A 19,341-nucleotide genomic window follows, 5' to 3' on the forward strand; every position below is an offset into this window, starting at 1 on the left:
CAATGGCCTGCCCTGAGAAGGTCCCCTTGCAGCCTGCATGGAAAGAGGCTTAACACTTGAGGACGAATTGCAAGATAATCCTCAAGGAGCAAAGAGCCTCCAATTCCTAGCACGTGTAATGATGTAGGCAGTCTGCCGAGTCCACGCCGAACCAAGACATGCCCTTTGCTTGACTTTTTTATTACATAAGAAAGCACTGGGAGATCAAGCCAACACATTTTTCTACCTAAAAAAAAAATAAAAAAAAACACACACAAAAAAAAGAACTGATGCTTATGGAAGATGGATTACAAAAGAATCTTAAGTCCTTTACTTATCCTCCTGAAAAACATTTCCCTTGTAACATGTTCCCAGCAGGCCTCATCCCATCTGGTAGAATGATGGGAGGGAGATTGAATCATTTTTCCGTAATAAAATATGTGTACCTCCTTCTTAACTGGACTAAGACTCCAGATTTACATCCCCTATTTCATATCTCCCTTTGAGAATAATCTCCTGACCCACACGGTGGATTTAAAGAAATCCAAAAGCCCATCTCCCTAAAATGATTTCCAGATGCCCATTCCTCAGGGGTCAGTGGAATGTCCCAAATTGGCGATGGTAAGAGTGTGACTTCCCCTTGTGGTGGGACAGGTACTGGGGGGTAAGGTAGGCAAAGGGCTCTAGATGGCACAGCAAGCCACTGTAGAGGTAAGTCCACGTGTAAATAGCTGGAAGAACACATACAATGCCAAGTTGGGAGGCTACTGAGATTGGGGTTGCTAAGTTAAAGGTTTGGAACTTAATGGAAATGGGCTTACAGTGCAGACAGGTCAGGGCCAGGCAAGAGGAAAACAGCCCCAGATTCTAGCTGGCAAGTGTGGCTCATCATTTGTGGCTGATAGGGCCTGGTGTCTTGAATTGGCTGATGTGGCCAGGATCTGTGGACCTAAAAGAGCCATTGGTCAGTGAACAACAGAGAAGAACACCAAGGCTTGAGTTAGAGTCTGGAGTGAAAACTGGATCCCCACATCCAAGGAGATCAGCAGGGGTTGAAGTCAAGGACAAACCCATTGTTGATCCAATAATCAAGTTTGATAAGGGAAGAACAAGAATGCAAGCATGAAGCCAGGGAGAACAGCCAGCCAAGGTGGTCAGTGCCGGAGGAGAGCAATACAGTGCTGGGGGTGGGATGGGCTGGAGCGATGCCAGGGCCAGAGTAGATGGTACGGCCAACTCTTCATTCTGTTCTGCTGCTCTGAATGGGATGTGTCTTATGCCATTAGAGGTACCACCAGAAACTTTGTTTATTCTGTTTCCTTGCAATTAACTGGGAGTATGAGGTGAAAGGAAAAGTTTGTTTATGGGGAAGAGTATGTCTGTGTTGATTGAAAGTTTGAGTTGATAGGAACATCAGAATTTCAAACATGCAGGCATTCCTACTGGGACATGCTGGGGCAGTAGGATTGGGGGGAGTATGGCTGAAAGGACTGCTCCACCATCAGCCACACTGAGTTCTCCAGCTGACTGGATGGAGATCGATGGGTCAGGTCCATGTGCACTCTAGAAAAACTCTGTGAGAATGCACACATTTTGGGGAGGGTGGGTAACATTTACACTCGAGAGCCCTAACAGCTCAACTCAGATACGTTTATGCTTATGCCCGGAGGGAATAGAATGAGGAGGCTAGGGTACTGGGGAAGGCTAGGTTCCTAGCAAGGAAGCCTGAGAACACTGGGTACCAAAAGGATGGGGGAGAGAGGGAGGGTAAGACCTAGGGGTGCTCCACAGCCTGCTCAGAGAGGTGGGATTCAGCGGACAGGATGCCAGTTTACCTACCTTTACTGCAACTTCTGCCACAGTAGGTCGACTTTCGTCTATTATGCACGTTGGATTTCTGTGATTTTCTTTCATTTGGCTTTAGGTCATTTGAAAACCACCATCCTATAGCAACAACACTCGGTGCTGTCCATGTTCTCAGCTCTGTATTGGATGATATCTTGATTATTCACGTCAGATCCTCTCCTCAAGGAGTTTATAGCCTCTCCAGAAGTGCAGTTCTATGTAATGGCAAAAAGGAGGGAACAATATAGGGTAGGACTTAAGGACTAAGTGATGTCTTAGGGGCCACAAGTGACTCATAACCACAAGAAAAAACAATGATCCCTGGGATGTGGGGGTGAAGGACCATGTCAAAAAGTACAGAAATTTCTACCAAAAAAAAAGTTGGTATTTGAGCTGAACCTTAAAGGAGGAGAGGATTTGAATAAGGGGGGAGGTTATTCCAAGCTGAGAGAGTGGCATGAACAAAAGCATAGAGATAGGAACTCTCAAGGCCAGTTTGGAAAATAGTAAATAGAGAAAACATATGGATGACTGGCAGTGTTTTCCATTCTTCTAATTACTTATTCAGATTGAATCCTGAGCAAGAACAATGTCCTGTGGTTTATAAATAGCTCCCACTTGTTTTTGTAGACTATAACACTGATGATCATTCAGTTTTACAGAAACTTCAGTTTTCCAAGGACCAGGAGAAAATGTGTAAATGTCTAAGAAATGATCTAGGACATTAAACACCATTAATAAAACTTAATACAAAGTTTATGCAGCAACTTAGTGTTCCTACCCAGGTACTTGTCTCTCTGTCTCATTCTCCCTCCTGGCTTTGCTCCTGACTTACTGTGCAAAATGCCTAAGGCTTCAGATGACATGTACCTCTGGAAATAAAAGACCAAGAATAGAAATTGGGAGATTAAAAAAAAAAAAAAAAAAAACAGGCACAAGAGATGAAGTCATTTATCTGAGCTCACAGGGAGGGTGGTGCCAAGGTTACAATTCAGGATGCCCATCTTAGGTTTCCTTTTACCCAAAATCTTGAATACAGCATTTCTACCAATCTCTGTAACCAAGAAGCTACCAAATCGTACAGAATTCCGATTCCTTTGATCCTAAGATAAAAACTTTTCCACTGTTTCATAGGTTGGGGATCCCCATCGCCTATACTTGAGAAACATTCCAATGCGTATGTACACGTTAAATGGTATCTATAAGAAAGAAAATATTTATACTGATAGTTAATTAGGTTAAACATAGATCTGTATTTTGTTGCAATTAGCATCATCCTCAATTTTCCTGTACTGTTCTGTTTTCCAGTCTGTTTCACTAGCATTTGCATCACTATATAGTGTTCATTTTGGCCTAGGAAAGATTTGAATGGATGTATCTGTTTCACTTGTATTCTTCCTTTGTTTTCCTCTTACTATAGACTTAGAACAAAAATAAAATGATGATTATCCTAAATATTCTACTTTCCAGTCATAACACTGTTGGTAAAAGAAGGACCCTGGACTTCATTCACAGCTTGGATTAAAACTGAATTTTAATAACAGTAACAGCAGCAACAAACTATTACAAAAAAATTTATTAGGAAAAACATCCAATAGTCAATCCTATCTCATATCTGAAGAAATTACTATCAAACATCTCCAACACTCTGAAATAACTTTATTACGAGTGACTCTACAACTTTTCACAAAAATTTGGAGTTGTATCTACCCCAGCTCTCTAAATAAGAATGAGCATTATTAAGTAGTCCTCTCATTCTTAAAATTGGTCATTTTATGGGGTAATAAAAACACCACCAATAGCATTTCTGGTTATTCCCATAATCCTCTCAAAAATTCTTAAAATGCTGCTAAAATTGAAAAGGAAGCTCCACCCAACTCATCAAATGTAATAACAACTGACTACAAAAACGTCCTTTGACAGGCAGAATTTGTAGTAAGTCAAACAGGATTATTTTCACACAGTGTCCAAGATTTGTGGGATCTTTTCTTAAAAACAAAGTTTTACTTGTTAGCCATGTCCTGTGTGTAAGTTTTACATTTTCAGGAGGATTTTCGGAGGGAGAGGGTGGAGGTATTCTCTTTGGGCACTCTCTTTTATCATGTTATGATAGCAATATTGGATTATATATTAAACCACCAGCTAATTGCCAATGAAGTTCAGAGGTATAACAAGCATGGTTTACATATATTTTTTGGTTCCCAACATGCCAACAACTTTACTTTGGGGCATGAAAGAACTAGAATAGAAATTGGGTAATTTATTCTTTAGAAATAAAATCAGGTTTCTCCATTTTGATCCCTAAAATAAATAAAGACAAAAACAAAACATACCAGTTTTCTTAGATGTAGAAGTTAGGATAACTTTTTTTCTGTGCAGTCCTCAGGAATTAAGATTCAAATGCTCTCCATATTTTAGCATTATATAATCTGTAAAGAGTAGCTACATACCTGGGTGATCAGGAAACACACCTTTTCTTCCTTTTTCCATGATGGTCTATTTAGGCTTTCCCAAGCTGGTACCCTCCCAGCACTATTTCCACTGAATGTGACTCGAACAAAGAGAGTAGTGGCAGAGAAGGGTATCATGGTAAAATCGTTTGGAAAACGTGAGATGCAACATCGACCTCTTGGTTGATTTATGAAGCATGGTAGTGTATTAAAGTCTCAGAGAAAATCTGCAATTAAATCAATGTCTATTTTTGGTTATTTTAGCATTTCCCAAGCTTACTTGACTACAGAACCCCATTCCCTTCTAGGCCGTGCACTAGTATTCTGTGAGTTACCTTTGAATAATTGTTGGCCTGGGCACGAGCATTGGTTGTCACCCAGACACAAGGTCCTCAAAGGCTCTCTGTCATTTGACAGCTTTGAGACCTTGAGCAAGTTACGTACTCTCTCAGAACCCTAGCTTCCTCATCTGAATTAAATGGAAAAATAATATCTATCTCTCATGATCTTCTGAAGACACAGTTTATGCTCAATAGATATTTATCTCCTTCCATTTACAAAGTATAAATCTTTGTGTGTCTCAACATGCATTCCTATATCCTCTCTAATAAGAGCCCTTTCCAGTTTCATCTTCCAGTAACATGGAGACATAACGTTACTAGCTAACTTTTGACTTGAGGCAAGTTACACATTCTTTCTGTGTCTCAGTGTCCCTATCTGTAAAATGGAGATAATAATGTCTCAGAGGGTTTTGAAGACTAAAGGTTAATATTGCTAAAGCATTCAGAATAATACCTGGCATAAGGTAAGTGCTCAAGAAAGCTACCACTAGTCTTATCTTATGACCATACACTGTGCTCTAGCCACACTCAGCATCTTGCTATCCAAAGATACCTGATGTTTTCCCATGTCCATGTCTTTGCTCTTGTGGATCTCTTCACCTGGAATGCCCTTCTTCACTTTTGCTACCTGGTGAAATCGTTTCCATTCTTTCAGGCCCATGGTAAATGCTACCATCTTGGTGAAGCCTATTGACATTCCCCTGGTTTTCTTCCTCCTCAGAGGAAGCCCTTCAGGGCTTTACAGCTCTCTCCTGGCTTTTATCAGGTTCTACTTTGTGTTTCCTGGGGGAACAACACAAACACACACACACATACACACACAGTCAGCCCCCAGCACAGAACACACACACACTCACACCCCCACCCCCACCCCCACCCCCACCACACGTTCAGCCCCCAGCAGTGTGATCTAGCAGAGACAACTTCAGACTGGGAACCAGGAGACCTGGATTCTGGTCCCAGGCCAACTACTCTGTAACCTTGGGCAAGTGGTGTCATAGGAGCTTTGGTTTCCTGTCTTAAAATAGTGGGTTGGATCTGACCAGCTCTAAAGCCTCTTTTATCTCTACCTTTCTGTAAGTCTAGTATACCTTTCTTGGGCAGCCATACGCGCGTCTGGAAATTCAAGTGAACAGAACGAACAAAGTTTGAGTCAGAAATGTCCAATCGGAAACCCTTGATTGCACTGTTTGTAAAAGCAAAAGACTGAAATAACCCATGTAAATAAAGTGTGGCAAATAATAGAATACAATGCAGCTGGAACAAAAGAAGGTGGAGGAGGAAAGGAAGAAGGAAGCTTACTTTGTGTGATAAGGAAAGATCTCTAGGATGTATTAAGTGGAAAAAAAAAAAGCAAGGCTTAGAACTATTTGTAGCATACTATGCGTTGTATAACAAAGGAAGATAAGTAATATTTATTTGATTTTGTTTATATACGAGTATGCCCAAGAAGACACCTGGCAGGTACCCTGGAAGAATACATAAGAAATTTCAAAAAGTGGTTAGCTATAGGGGTGCAGTATGGAGTGAATGAGCATGGGATAAGAGTGAGAACTTCAATGCATACCTTTTAGTACTGGGAATGCATGTAATGTAAATATATTGCCTACTCAAAGAAAAGGCTAAAATTAAAAGTGAAACCTCTGATTGTGACAATGAGTATTTTAAACAAAAACAGATGTTTATCTTATTTGTTTATTTTCCGTTTTCTGTGGGGCTAGAGAAGAACTAAGGAAAGATTTACTAATTTATTGCTACAGCTTTGCACTGGGGAACAAACTTGTGGCAAACTTGTCATTGGAAAGGTAAAACTTGGCAGTTAAGGTATCCCTGGAGTTTTCTTGTGAGGCCAGCCACGTTGATTTTCCAGTTCATACCACCTCATGCAGATGGGTCAGAAATCAGAGACCTCCATCCATCTGGGATGTAGCTGGTGGTTGTGTGAAAGGTGAAGGGTCGCAGAATCGGCACACCAGTTCTTTCAGGAGGATCTGGGAGAATTCAGTTGAGGCAGAGTGAAGCCTAGCAAATTCTCAAATCCTCCAGGAGGGCAAATTAACAGAGAAGTGATTAGAAAAGGCTCTGACCTTCTCTTAAAGATGGGCAAAGATAGTAGTGCCTACATTACAGTAGCTAAGACAATTCAGAGCAATCTTTCAGTTAACTTTCCTAGCCTTCCCATAGAATCTACCCCACAGATGGCATAAACCTTCCCACTAAGTGGGTGAAATCCCAAGTTCTTCTCAAATTCTGTTAGCCCACTGCCTTAAGAAACTTAGATCTATAAATATTTTTTGTTCCTACCACACAATCCCATGGCAATTAGAAATCCAGTGCATGATTTTCTCAGCTTGCTTTGGTCCAAGGTCCTCCGTGGAGAGAATCCTGAGTGTAAATTACTTGCAGCTGAGAGAGGCCCATACTTACCCAGCATGGATTGTATCAAACACCAGCACTCCTGCTTGGCTGCTCCTGGGAAGGCCTCAGAAGAGCTTTTCAAAGCGGACCTCATAAAAACAAATACCCCACCTCTACCCCCATCTCCTGTCCCCTTCAAAAAACAAACAACAATACTGCTCTGTTCACCAAACACAGGGGGATTTTCTGTTTAAAGTATTTTTTTTTCTTATTCCATATTGGCAGCACTTATTAAGGAGCGGATGACTTTCAAGTTGGGTAAACTTTGTTTGAAACATAAACCCCTCAGAATCCAGGTGCTTCAAACTTTCAGACTTAGCTACAACCTTACGGCCTTCATCTAAACAAATGTATTTTTAAAGTTTTATTAAAATTATGTCAATTTTAAAAAAGGATGCCTTTGGGCAGCCGGATGGCTCAACTGGTTAGAGCGCAAGCTCTCAACAACAAGGTTGCTGGTTCTATTCCTGCATGGGATGGTGGGCTGCCCCCCCTGCAACTAAAGATTGAAAACGGCGACTGGACTTGGAGCTGAGCAGCACCCTCCACCACTAGATTGAAGGATAACAACTTGGAGCTGATGAGACCTGGAGAAATACACTGTTCCCCAATATTCCCCAATAAAAAAAAATTTTTTTAAAGTGCTTTAAGTTTTTAAAAAAATAAAATTTTAAATGAAAAAAAAAAGGAAGCCTTTGAATACATATCTTGAGTCATTATGTTTACTTTTAAAGCTAGTAATAAAATGTCTAAGATCCTATTTCAGTTTTCAAACTTTTGAAACTGTTTGGTGTCAGATGGACACCATCTGGGTTTGAATCCGGTTTTCATCACTTATTAGCTATAGTACTTCAGACAATTGACTCAACTTCTTTATGCTTCAGTTTCCTCATAGGTAAAATGGAAACAATAACAGTATGCACCACATAGATCAGTTGTGAGGACTAAATGAGTGTGAGTATACTAAGTGCTCACTTAACAACATGAAGGCATTCTTGGAACTACAGCAAAATGACATATTATGAAACCAATTTTATCATAGGCTAATTGATATAAAAACAAGAGTTCATCGACATTACAACTAAATCATGTTGAAAAAAAACTGCATTGTGTAAAGTGCTTAGCAGAGTGCCTACAAATATATGAGTAGCAAAAATAATAATGTTAAAACAATAACAAAAAATTATTATACCTCATATCACATTTGGAAGAAATGCTTAGTAACAAAGTTTAGCAAATATTTCCTCATTTGTAACTTTTTAAGCACTCCAATTTCAGCCTAAAATAAAGGCTTATTATTAATATCGAACTCTTGCTTGCTCTAACCCATGTGTAATAGAAAGAACCCAAGAGAAGAAACCAGCTTGCCAACCATGAGAAGAAAGTGAGGAAAGAATTTCATTGCCTCCATGTCAAATGTTCAGATAGTTTTTGGTCATCTTCTGAGAATGAGACACATTTGTGCTGCAACCACGCATCCCCATCCTCACAGCATCTGAGGGCATAGGATGAGAAATGAGGATACCCCAACATTGGAAGTATGATTAGGGGACAAGATCTAATCACTCAATCCAGACAGAAGAGTTTCTCCTCAAACCAGCTACTTGTTACACTTCTCTGACCTCTGTGGGGAAGTGATTCTTCTGTTTCTCTTTGTTCCGCACCCATCAGCCTATGAATTTCTGCAATTTCTTGAATGAATTCTAGGCATGAATCTAGCCTACTTCTGGAATCCTTTACATAGGCTGGCAAACTATGTCAAATTGAGGGGTTGGGGGTGGCAGGCGGTTTCTTGAGCCAATGGCACTCTGGCATTGCCAAGGTTGTCTTTGGACTTGCAATAGAGGGACACCAGTCATAAAAATGTTAGCCATACCTGCCTTCTGCTCACAGAAAACCATCATGGCTTGCCACCCACAGATACCAAGGCCATTGTGATGGAGGCACTCTGGGAAGCCTGGAAATTGGAAACGACCCCACTTTAGAGTTCTTGGTTTGTGGCATATTCCAAATTCTAGTTGCTTTTCTTCAGTTTTCCCAAGCCTAAATGATGAGGATGCCAATTACTGAGGTCCCCATTGACAATGTCTGGAGCAGCGTTGTCCAATAGAAATATAATGTGAGCCACATATGTAATTTAAAACTTTTGCAATAGTCATATTTGAAAATATAAAAATAAATGGTGAAATTAACTTTAAAAATAGGTTATATTTAACCCATTATCTCCAAGATAGTATCATTGCCACATATAATTGCTTTTTTTTTTTTTAAGATTTTTTATTGGGGAAGGGGAACAGGACTTTATTGGGGAACAGTGTGTACTTCCAGGCCTTTTTTCCAAGTCAAGTTGTTGTCCTTTCAATCTTAGTTGTGGAGGGTGCCATTCAGCTTCAAGTTGTTGTCTTTCAGTCTTAGCTGTTGAGGGCGCAGCCCAGCACCAGGTCCAGTTGCCTCTTTCTAGTTGCAGGGGTCACAGCCCACCATCCCTTGCGGGAATTGAACTGGCAACCTTGTGGTTGAGAGGACGCATTCCAACCAACTGAGCCATCTGGAGCTCAGCGGCAGCTCAGCTCAAGGTGCCGTGTTCAATCCTAGTTGCAGGGGGCAGAGCCCACCATCCGTTGTGAGACTCAAGGAATTGAACCGGCAACCTTGTGGTTGAGAGCCCACTGGCCCATGTGGGAATCGAACCGGCAGCCTTCAGAGTTAGGAGCACGGAGCTCCAACTGCCTGAGCCACCGAGGTGGCCTATAATTGATATTTTTAAAAAACTGAGTTATTTTATATTCCTTTTTTTAACTGTCTTTGAATTCGATGTATGTAGATTTAATAAAATTCACAGTTAAAATAAGTAAATTCAAATACTCAAGTTGTTCCAAACATACTTAACAGTTTTCTAATAACTGAACATAGAATCAAATTTTTAATTTAAATTTAAATTAATTAAAATTAGATTAAATTAATCCTCTTTCCTGCCCCTTTCCCCAACCCCTGGGAACCACCAATATGTTTTCTATCTCTATGGATTTACCTATTCTGGACATTTCATTTAAACAGAATTTTACAATATGTGACCTTTTGGTCTGGCTTTTTTCATTATGTTAAGTGTACATATGCTAAGTATACTATAATAAGTATACAATGTACTGATATATTATAGTATGTATCAGTGCTTAATTCCTTTCATGGCTGAATAGTGTTGCATTATACAGATATAACACATTTTGGTTATCAATTTATCCATTGATGGACATTTGAGTTGTTTCCACCTTTTGGCTATTGTGAATTGTGCTACTACGAACATTCATGTACAAGTGTTTGAGTACCTGTATCAATTCCTTTGGGCATATAGCTATGAGTGGAATTGCTGGCTCATATGATAATTCTATGTTTAACTTTTTGAGGAACTGCCAAACTATTTTCCATAGCAGCTGCACCACTTTACATTCCCACCAGCAAGTATGAGGCTTCAAATTCCTCCACATTCTCGCCAATACTTGTTATTTTCTGTTTTCTCCCCAGGTTTACTGAGCTATAACTGACATAGAGCAGTATATAAATTTAAGGTGTACAGCATAATGATTTGACTTGTGTATATTGTGAAATGACTAATGCAGTAAGTTTAATTAATACCCATCATAGCATATAAATACAAAATAAAAGAAAAAGAAAAAAAATTTGTTTCCTTGTGATGAGAACTCAGGATTTACTCTTAACATCTTTCATATATATCTTACAGAAGTGCTAACTATTGTCATCATGTTGCACATTACATCCCTAGGATTTATTTATCTTGTAACTGGAATCTGTACCTTTTGACCACCTTTATCCAAATCCCCACCCCACCCCCCATCTGATCTCTTCCATTTAAAAAAAAAAAAAAATTGAACCTATCCTAGTGGGTATAAAGTGGTATCTCACAGTGGTTTTGATTTGCATTTCCCTAAAGACTAGTGATATTGAACATATTTTTATGGGCTTGTTGTCCATTTGTATATCCTCTTTGGAGAAAATTCTATTCAGCTGCATTTTTGTTGAGTTGTAAGAGTTCTTTATGTATTCTGAATACTAGACCCTTATTAGATGTATGATTTGCAAATATTTTCTCCTATTCTGTTGATTGTCTTTTCACTTTCTTGATAATGTCCTTTGATACACAAGTTTTAAATTTTGATGGAGTCCAGTTTGTCTATTTTTGTTGTTGTTGTTGTTGTCATGCTTTTGGTGTCATATCTATCAATTCATTGCCTAACTTTTGAAGCACATTTCAAAAGAAAACAAAATGATAGGTTTATATCTGGAAAAAGACATACTTAGATGTTTTATTTTACTTGAAATTTACATTCACCTGCTACTTTGTTGATAAAGTGTTTATTCATGTTTACTGAAAATCCACTTCTTTTTTGCATAAGCCAAAGCTGATACACATTTTTGTTTCTTTTAAGTTGATTTAGAACGTAGAGACACTTGCAAAGCATCCTGAACTGAATATTTTAAGGTTTTTATGATTTCTATCCCTCCCTACTTTTTTATTGTTATCTTGCCCACATATATTTTGATGGCAATATTTTTAGCCTTTATAAGACAGTTCAAAAATAAGCAACTTAGTTTTCACTAAAGAGCTCTCTTTTCACACTCATATTTAATTGGTTCATGTAATACTTAATTATAATAAGTGTACTTATTAAGTATAATAAGCATAACTAGCATAAACAAATTTGGGAACAAACAAAACTGACTTGGTAAATATACAGCACAACTGGAGGGAGCTGAAATATACAGGTGCAGAGCCTACTAGCAGAGTGTGTTTTGTGTCCATGGACCTTGGTCAATATGCTTACCACACAGAGTGAACAGTGTAATCCAACAAATGGGTTAAATGAAAGAGCATTAAGAGTGCATCTGCTCTACTATTCTAGGGGTCTAAATTCAGAATTACTTAAAAAGAATTTTTTTTAAACGTGGTGACATATACATAGCATAAAATTCACCATTTTAATTATTTTAAGTGTACAGTTTAATAGCATTAAGTACATTCACATTGTTGTGCAACCATCACCACCATCCACCTCCAGAACTCTTCTCATCTTGTAAACAGAATTTCTTTTCAATTATTAACATACAATATCCAGACACACAGCTCTTATATGCTAGCTTCTATGCAGATTATCTCAGACACTTAGTAGCTATGTGAAGACACTTAGTACCGGCGTCTCAGTTTTCTCATCTATAAAATGGAGTTAGTATGTACCCCAAAGAACTGACAAAAGCACAAAATAATATATGTGCTAAAAGATTTTAAAAACTAGAAAGAATTTTATAGTTGCTACTAATGATTATTATTATTGTTCACAAATTTTGAAGGTCCTTTATAGCCACAAAAATTTTGTAATAAGTACTATTTCTATGGGAGACAAAGCCATATACAATCACATGGTTTTAAAAGTGGAGAGTAGAGTGTTACAGACATGATATTGATGAGTTCTCTGTTAACGATGAGTTCTAGGTTCCTTTAAATCAACCTTAATTCTATTGTGACGATAATAAACTTCAGCAAAGCTGCTTTGGAGATATTTGAGAACACTCCTTTTTGTTACCATCATTACCCACTGAGGCTTTTTGTCTTTTCTAGATTCTGCTCTTCCACAGAGGCATATGTCTTCTCCAATAATCTCTCCAGATTTAAACTGTCTTTTCTTTGATCTGCTACTTTCTTTTTGTTCAATGTACACTGTGTTCTCCTGGGTGATGATTTTTTTCCACCGAAAGGTAAGAATTTGAAACTGTGAGCAGGTACTTATAGTGAAACTCTGAATCCTTGTTTTTTACATTTTTGGAATACTTACTGCCTCTTTACTAGAGTACCTAGCTAAGGTTGTATGTGGTCTCACTTTTTGAAGGAAATTTTTAAAAAGTAAGTGGTAGTGGAATGAGTTAGGGGAGGTGACTCATCCACCAAATTGAGATTTATTCAAGTACTGTTATCTGTGATAAAGGAAGCAGTTAAGAGTCACCATTTCAGAATAGCATTGGAAGAATTTAAACTGAGGCATTTCCCAGTAATGCCATTGTTCTCTTTGCTATTTCATTAACATTGTGGGTGGGGAGTTGCTGGGGGCTATGCCCAAAATAAGTGAAAGGGAAACAACTTTCATTCCTAGTGGATTTCCAGTGTTGCCTAATATGGGCAGCGCTTACCTGTTGATTCTGTTCAATTCAACAAAAAATTTTTGAGCACCTCCAAAGTGCCTGCTATGTACAGTGAACAAAGAACCCTGCCCTTGGAGAGTTCACCTTTCAGCTGTTAATAACCTTCTGAGAAAAATGTTAAATTATTTTATTTCAATTATTTATATATAGATCTCAAATGTAAACATTATACAAACATTCAAACTGATGGTAAAGGCCTAAAAGGAAGAATCGTCTTCATGAATTGCTGGGGACAATTTCATTTAGTTTTATTTAAAAATATTAATTTAAAAATACATACAAAAATATAAACCCATCAAGCTTCAGTTCTATTGATTCGAGATATAAGCACGAACCAAACTATTTGTCTGTCTTTTATTTCTGTTTTTTATTCAGGGGTTGAGGGTTAGGTCTTTAGGGGAAAAGCCTTGGGATTTTTGCAACCAAGAAGGGTCTCTTCCACAGAAGCTTACAGTGGGCACCGTTGGGCACCTACAGGGCAGGCAGAAAATTAGTTTCTCCAGATTGCTTTCTAAAGAGAGTTTCTAGTCTTGGTCATAGTGATGACACCGTCTTTCCTCTCAAACAGTGCTGGTTCCATAATTTCTACATAGCCTGGGGGATTGACAGGGTTGCCCAGATGGTTGAGAAGGGGCGCTGGCACTTGACAAGAACGTCCGGTGTCCATCTCAGGATATGTGGAGAAGGGGAGAACTCAAGCCCTCAAGCCATCGCAGGGCCTTCACTGCAGCCGGGACGTCCTTACTCTCCAGCAGTATCTCCGGAAGAGCACCCACTTCAGGTGAAAGTGAGCCAGCGTTTGGGTCAGAGGCAGGAGTTGGACGAACCACTTGTGGTGTGTGTTCCCAGCTACCCAGAGGGAAAGGGTGGAAAAGCTCACAAAGGAGAAAGAGCTTGACTTTGCCGAGGAACAACCCTCCTCCCCCCCATCGTCCAAGGTTTCCCACGGAGAGGTCACCATCGCTCTTTATTAGGCTGGGTGGCACCTACAAGGCACCACCACCTAGATCTGAAACCAAACCAACCAAACGACGTTCTAAAACCTCCCTCAACACTCTCCATAGCGTTCCAAACGCAAACGTCGCGGGTGAAAAGAGGCTGCACAAGTCACGTAGCTAATTAGGCTGCCCCTTTCCATGGCGATAATCGAATTAGCCTCAAATTAAACGTGAAATTGGCCCTCGCCAGCTGTGGGGGCAAAGTCCCTATTGTCCCTTTGCCCGGGTAGTGGCAGCGGCGATGCCCACTCTGACCAGGCTATCCCTGGCCAGTCTCCGCTACAAGGGACGAGGTCGGCGCTGGGCCCCGGCAGAGCTTCAGCTGGGGAGAGCGTGAACGCGCCCGAGGTTCGGCTCGCGCGTGGAGCAGGCGCCGGGTGGGAGGCTGCGGGGCTCCGGGCAGGCACTGAGGGCCCGGGAGAGGGAGGAACCGAGGAAGGGAGGAGTGTGTGAGGGAGAGAGCTGTGCGCGCGCGTGTGTGCACGCTCCCGGCGCCGGCGCGCTCCCTCTCCCCGCCCCTCGCCCCCTCCTTGCCTGCTCCCTCCCCTCCTTCCCCCGCCCCGCGCTCCAGCCCAGCCCCCGGAATCAGTGCAGCTGTTACCGTGCAGGCTGCGGATTCCTCCAGTCCCTCCCTCGGCCGCCTCTCCACCCGGAGCGAGCGCGCAGCCCCGCGCAGGAGCGCCCACCGGTCCCGTCCTGTGAGCCCCGGCCCCAGCCGCAGACAGCCCCGCGGAGTCGCCTCCCGGCCCACCCGCCCGGCCGCCGAGGAGCGGGAGGAGGACGGGACCCCGACACCCCCACCCCTTATCCGCGGGAGGTAGGTGAGGGGCCTGAGGCTGGAACATGCCAACTCACTGGGGCTGCCTCCCAGGCGGGCTCCTGGGCGGCAGGCGGGCGGGAGGAGGGGCGCGGGCCCAGTCCGGCGGACGCCGCTGCCCGGCTCCCCACGGAGCGGCGTGGGGGCGGGGAGGCTGCAGAGCCAGGGCGGGGGCGGCACCAGGAGCCTGGGTCTCCAGTGCTTATTAGTGCTCGAGTTTTGCGGGGCAGGGACGGCAGGCCCCGCAGTGAAGCGGCCGCAGTGAGGCGACCGCGGATCCGCGGTGCGCACCGCGGCCGCCCAGCCCCATCCCCGGCGCAGTGGCGCCGATTTCTCCTCCCTACCTTCGCCGCCGTGTCCCTCCATCTGGGCGCAGCGGCCCCTGGCGCGGGGGTGGGTGCACAGTGGGCAGCAGCGAGGGTATATTTTCGGGTGCCCTCCTGCTAGTCAGGCTGGTGGGGGAGCCGGGGCGGCATTGACAGGGCCCGGCTCTGCGCTTAACGGTACGGAAGATGCGGCCAGGCGTGGTCTCGGCTGCGCCGCGCTGCAGCTGAGCGGGAGGCGGCGGCCCGGTGCCCCCTCCCACCCATCCTAGTGTCCGCTGGCGGATCCGCGCCCGCTCCCCCCTCCCGCCCTCCTGCTGTCCCCACTCTCCCAGGGCTGGGCGTGAGCCGCCTGCGGGCGCGGAGCCGCCGCTGCGCCCGCCCTTCAGCTCCTGCCATCCTTTCTTCAACAGGTTTGTACCAGCGCGGAGACCCTCCCGGCCTGCCTTTGGGGTGGTGGGTTGGAAGCCCCTCTGCTCATCACCCCTTACACCACGCCCGCGGCCCTCTTTTTGAGGGGAGCCTTCCCTTTGTTTTTGTGATAGGAAAGATGCCAAGTGCCTGCTATCAGATGGGGTGGGGAAGTGTTGTAGGGATCGGTACACAAACCGTGTCCATTATTTTTCCAATCGAAAGCCAGGCCACATAGTAAGTGAGGAGAAGGCAAGTGTAGGGCGCTGCCGAGGAGGAGAAAATGGATTCGGTGGGTTTGTTTGGGTGGGGATGTGCTTTTTTGGCAAGATGGATGGCTCACGGTGCCCTCGCCGTGATGCAGCACAATGCAGCAGTATCGCAGCCTTCCCGGGTTCTCGCTGGCGGGGCTTGGCACGGCCACTCGGCCCCTGCGGCCCCCACCCGGCCCCACCCAGGCCCGGGGTTGCCCTTGGCAGAGGCTGGGAACAGCATCTACCTTGTCTTGCTGTTTCAGCGGGATGTGGCGTCAGGAGGACCAGGTCACCTAGCTGTTAGGGTGGACTCCTCTTTTTGGGGTGACCTCCTCCCTCCCCGCCTTTTAGGCTGTACTCGGATGAAGGGGCTTCCTGCGGCGCTAATGCGGGCAGAGAGAGCTGGCCTGCGGCTGCGGATTGGAATCTGATCTCGGACTAAGGGACCTGAGCTGTAGGGAGGGGCTGCAGGGAGGACGCGCGGCCCAGCGGTGTGCGGAGGCGCTGGTGCAGTCAGCATTGGGAGTCGCAGCGGTTTTTTGTGGATCACTCATAATTTGTAACTACAACCCAATTATCCATCGATTTCTTCCTGTATGAAAAGTTTATATTTATTGAAGCATCGTAACTATTACATTGCAGTACCTCTGTCTTTGGTCAATAATAAGAATATGAATTTTTCCTACAGAAAACTATTTTTTGAAATAAAACGATTACTGTTTTAGTTCGTGTCTCCTCCCTGAGACATTTCTAAAAATACTAACATTGAGTAGGTTTGTTTTTAAAAGGAACTTGATATATTTTTTGATGTGTAGTAAATGATTAACCTGTGTTGGCATTGCTTTCATCATTTGCGTTTTCTGTAAATCAAATTACATATTTGGATGCTTTATTAGGGATTATTAGGTAAATGAGTGAATTGTTACTCAGATTTTTATTGATTTAGATAGCCAAGTTCGTCGTGACTAATGGGATTATGATGGTAACTGACTTCATTTGTGTTTGTTTATATGTATTTTTATACATATTTTTTGCAGATGTCGTTAGGGAGGGAGTTGAGAAGTGCAGACCACCAAGGCCTGTGTGGCTGGTCTCTGGTCAGAAGGAGATGGTTGCCAGTATTCTCATCTGTTTAGTCTGGGCTAATACACAGGGAATTTCCCTTCTAAATGCCACTTCTACAATTCATTTATTCATTGTGGGATGGCAAATGGGGTACATTTCAAATGTCACCCAGATTCTTCTAAAATGTTTAAGTGAAAAAGAGAATTCCAGTGTGCTAACTAACTGGAAGAGAAGGTCAGTATTTCAAAGCAAGGGTGTGTCTACTTTTATTTTTCAAATCTCTCATGAATCCAAGTTGGTGGCATTTGATTTCACGTGGCTCTGCAGAGTAGAACTGAATGCAGATTGTGTGGTTTATGTGCATTATTTTGAGTTTCTCTTAAAAGAAGGCCATTAAAAATACAGAACTTTTTGGATTTCGGCTTCATCGGTGTCTGCTTGTATAAAATCGTGTTGCATAAAGATGTTTGGGAGTATCGTTCCCATGATTATCCAGACATTTTGGATTTACTGTGTTGTAAGAAAATATCCTGTGTTGATGTCACAGGAGGTTTAGCTGTTCTGACTTACACACCAGGTGCAGAATTCTGTTAGGTTAAGTAAGCTCTTTGTAACTGTTCTCTCTGGACTGACCTAAACCTTCATCTGAAAGCAGGAGAAGTATTGGGGCACTGAAGAAACTGTGGTCACTGGGTCCTCTCTGTCGTGCAGGGTTTCTGAAGAGGATCTCTTGGGTGAGAATACCTAGTAACAACTGTCTGTGATGTTGCAGGAGCAAGTGAGAAGATCTCACTCTCTACTTGTGACACATCCTTAGCAGAGACTTGCCATTGGCAGTTTCGTTGGAAGAGTTTGTTGGAGTAGTTATTTTGTCTTGCTACTACGTATGTGAAAGTATGACTTTACATGTGGAAGTACTATTTTGAGATGGAAGGATTTTATTACTAGTAAACAAACATAGACATGATGAGTGGAAATTATTTGATGTGGTTTTTGTTGAAATATGCTTTTCATTTTAAGAGCATATTCTTAGAGAGAATTTTAAAGGCCAATATATATTTTTTACATGTGGGGATGTGATGCTCCTTTAATTACGTTGGGGATTGACCAACATCTGCATTATAATCAGGCTTTAATTAATGTCCTGTGGATTTCCTTGTGGTATCCTGCTTTTTTCCTGGGAGGCAATTGGGAATGTAAACCATTCTTCCCTAAGGAGAAGGCTAATACCATGGCTGGCAAAGTTACTTTTGTAGACCTGTGGAGGTGAGGAAAACATCTTAATGGGTTTCTCTTGTAAGTTTTCAGTCTTTGCTGTTTCTCAAAGCACCTTTTCTTTGCAAAAGACCTGGTGTAGTACTCTTGATTTTTCTGATAACACTTGTCCTGTATCCAAGTTATTTAGTGTAGGAATAACCTCAAATCTCTTTACCTTGGTGAGTAAAATTAAACTGTCCCAACTGGATACACCCAGACTTCTACTTTTAAACATCACTGAAGAAGGAATTTTCATAATGTGCCTTGCTGTCGTGATGAGGTTCATGGACAACAGACATTAGGATTTCCTGGGAGTTTGTTCTAACTCAGATTCTTAGAGGCCCCAACCCAGACCTGTCCAATCCTAATTTGCATTTTAACAAAACCCCCAAGTGATTTGTATGCACATTAAATTGAGAAACTGCTCTACTCCTTCAGCTAAGGGGCCTCCATATCAGAAAGTTCCTTCTTGTGTCTTACTTTCTTATCTATTGAACAAGTAGCAACACATTTTTTCCCCTTGTGTCACTAAGTGGTGTTAAAGAAAGGGATGCACTCTGTAAATTATTTAATACAGAAAAACTTCATGAAGTTCTTTAATATTTTGGTGGAATAGTCCTAGTCATTATAGCTTATGTAGATTAATTTTTTTCGGTTCTTTTCTAAAGTTAAAAATAACTAATTCCCTGGAGGTGGCCCAGTTAGCTCAGATGGTTAGAGTGCGGTCCTCTTGACAACAAGGTTGTCGGTTCAATCCCCACATGGGCCACTGTGAGCTGCACCCTCCACAACTGGGTTGAAACAACTACTTGACTTGGAGCTGATGGGTCCTGGAAAAACACACTTAAATTTAAAAATAAATAAATAAATAAATAAACAAATAAATAATTCCCCTCTCCTTCCCCAAAAGGCATTGGCTTTGAGACTGCAGAGCTAGAGTTCCAGAAACGCAGGGTCCCCTTTGCTCCCTCGG

The 19,341-nt window shown here is 42.3% G+C and overlaps 1 protein-coding gene and 2 long non-coding RNA genes across 6 annotated transcripts in view; 1 reads left to right on the forward strand and 2 right to left on the reverse strand.

Annotated features, from left to right (window-relative positions):
- The window catches only part of LOC109439275 (uncharacterized), a 160,129-nt gene extending 144,591 nt beyond the window's left edge, over positions 1–15,538 (reverse strand). Inside the window, exon 1 of the long non-coding RNA XR_012496354.1 lies at positions 15,403–15,538. This is a non-coding gene — a long non-coding RNA (uncharacterized LOC109439275). The remainder of the gene's footprint in view (positions 1–15,402) is intronic.
- Positions 203–4,759, reverse strand: LOC141571831 (uncharacterized). Its single transcript, XR_012496888.1, has 3 exons — positions 4,275–4,759; positions 1,819–2,039; positions 203–928 (listed from the first exon to the last, which is right to left on the reverse strand). It is a non-coding gene; the product is annotated as an uncharacterized LOC141571831 (long non-coding RNA).
- The window catches only part of SPTBN1 (spectrin beta, non-erythrocytic 1), a 181,952-nt gene continuing 177,333 nt past the window's right edge, over positions 14,723–19,341 (forward strand). For 2 of the 4 annotated variants that reach the window (XR_012496352.1, XM_074331987.1), the window contains exon 1: positions 14,723–15,058. The gene's annotated coding sequence lies outside the window, so the exon portion shown is untranslated. Of the gene's footprint in view, positions 15,059–15,648; positions 15,795–19,341 lie in introns of those variants that run through there. The other 2 variants (XM_074331989.1, XM_074331988.1) reach the window with 2 other exon arrangements.

The sequence above is a fragment of the Rhinolophus sinicus genome, linkage group LG05, assembly GCF_036562045.2.
Source record: "Rhinolophus sinicus isolate RSC01 linkage group LG05, ASM3656204v1, whole genome shotgun sequence".
Classification (NCBI taxonomy): domain Eukaryota; kingdom Metazoa; phylum Chordata; class Mammalia; order Chiroptera; family Rhinolophidae; genus Rhinolophus; species Rhinolophus sinicus.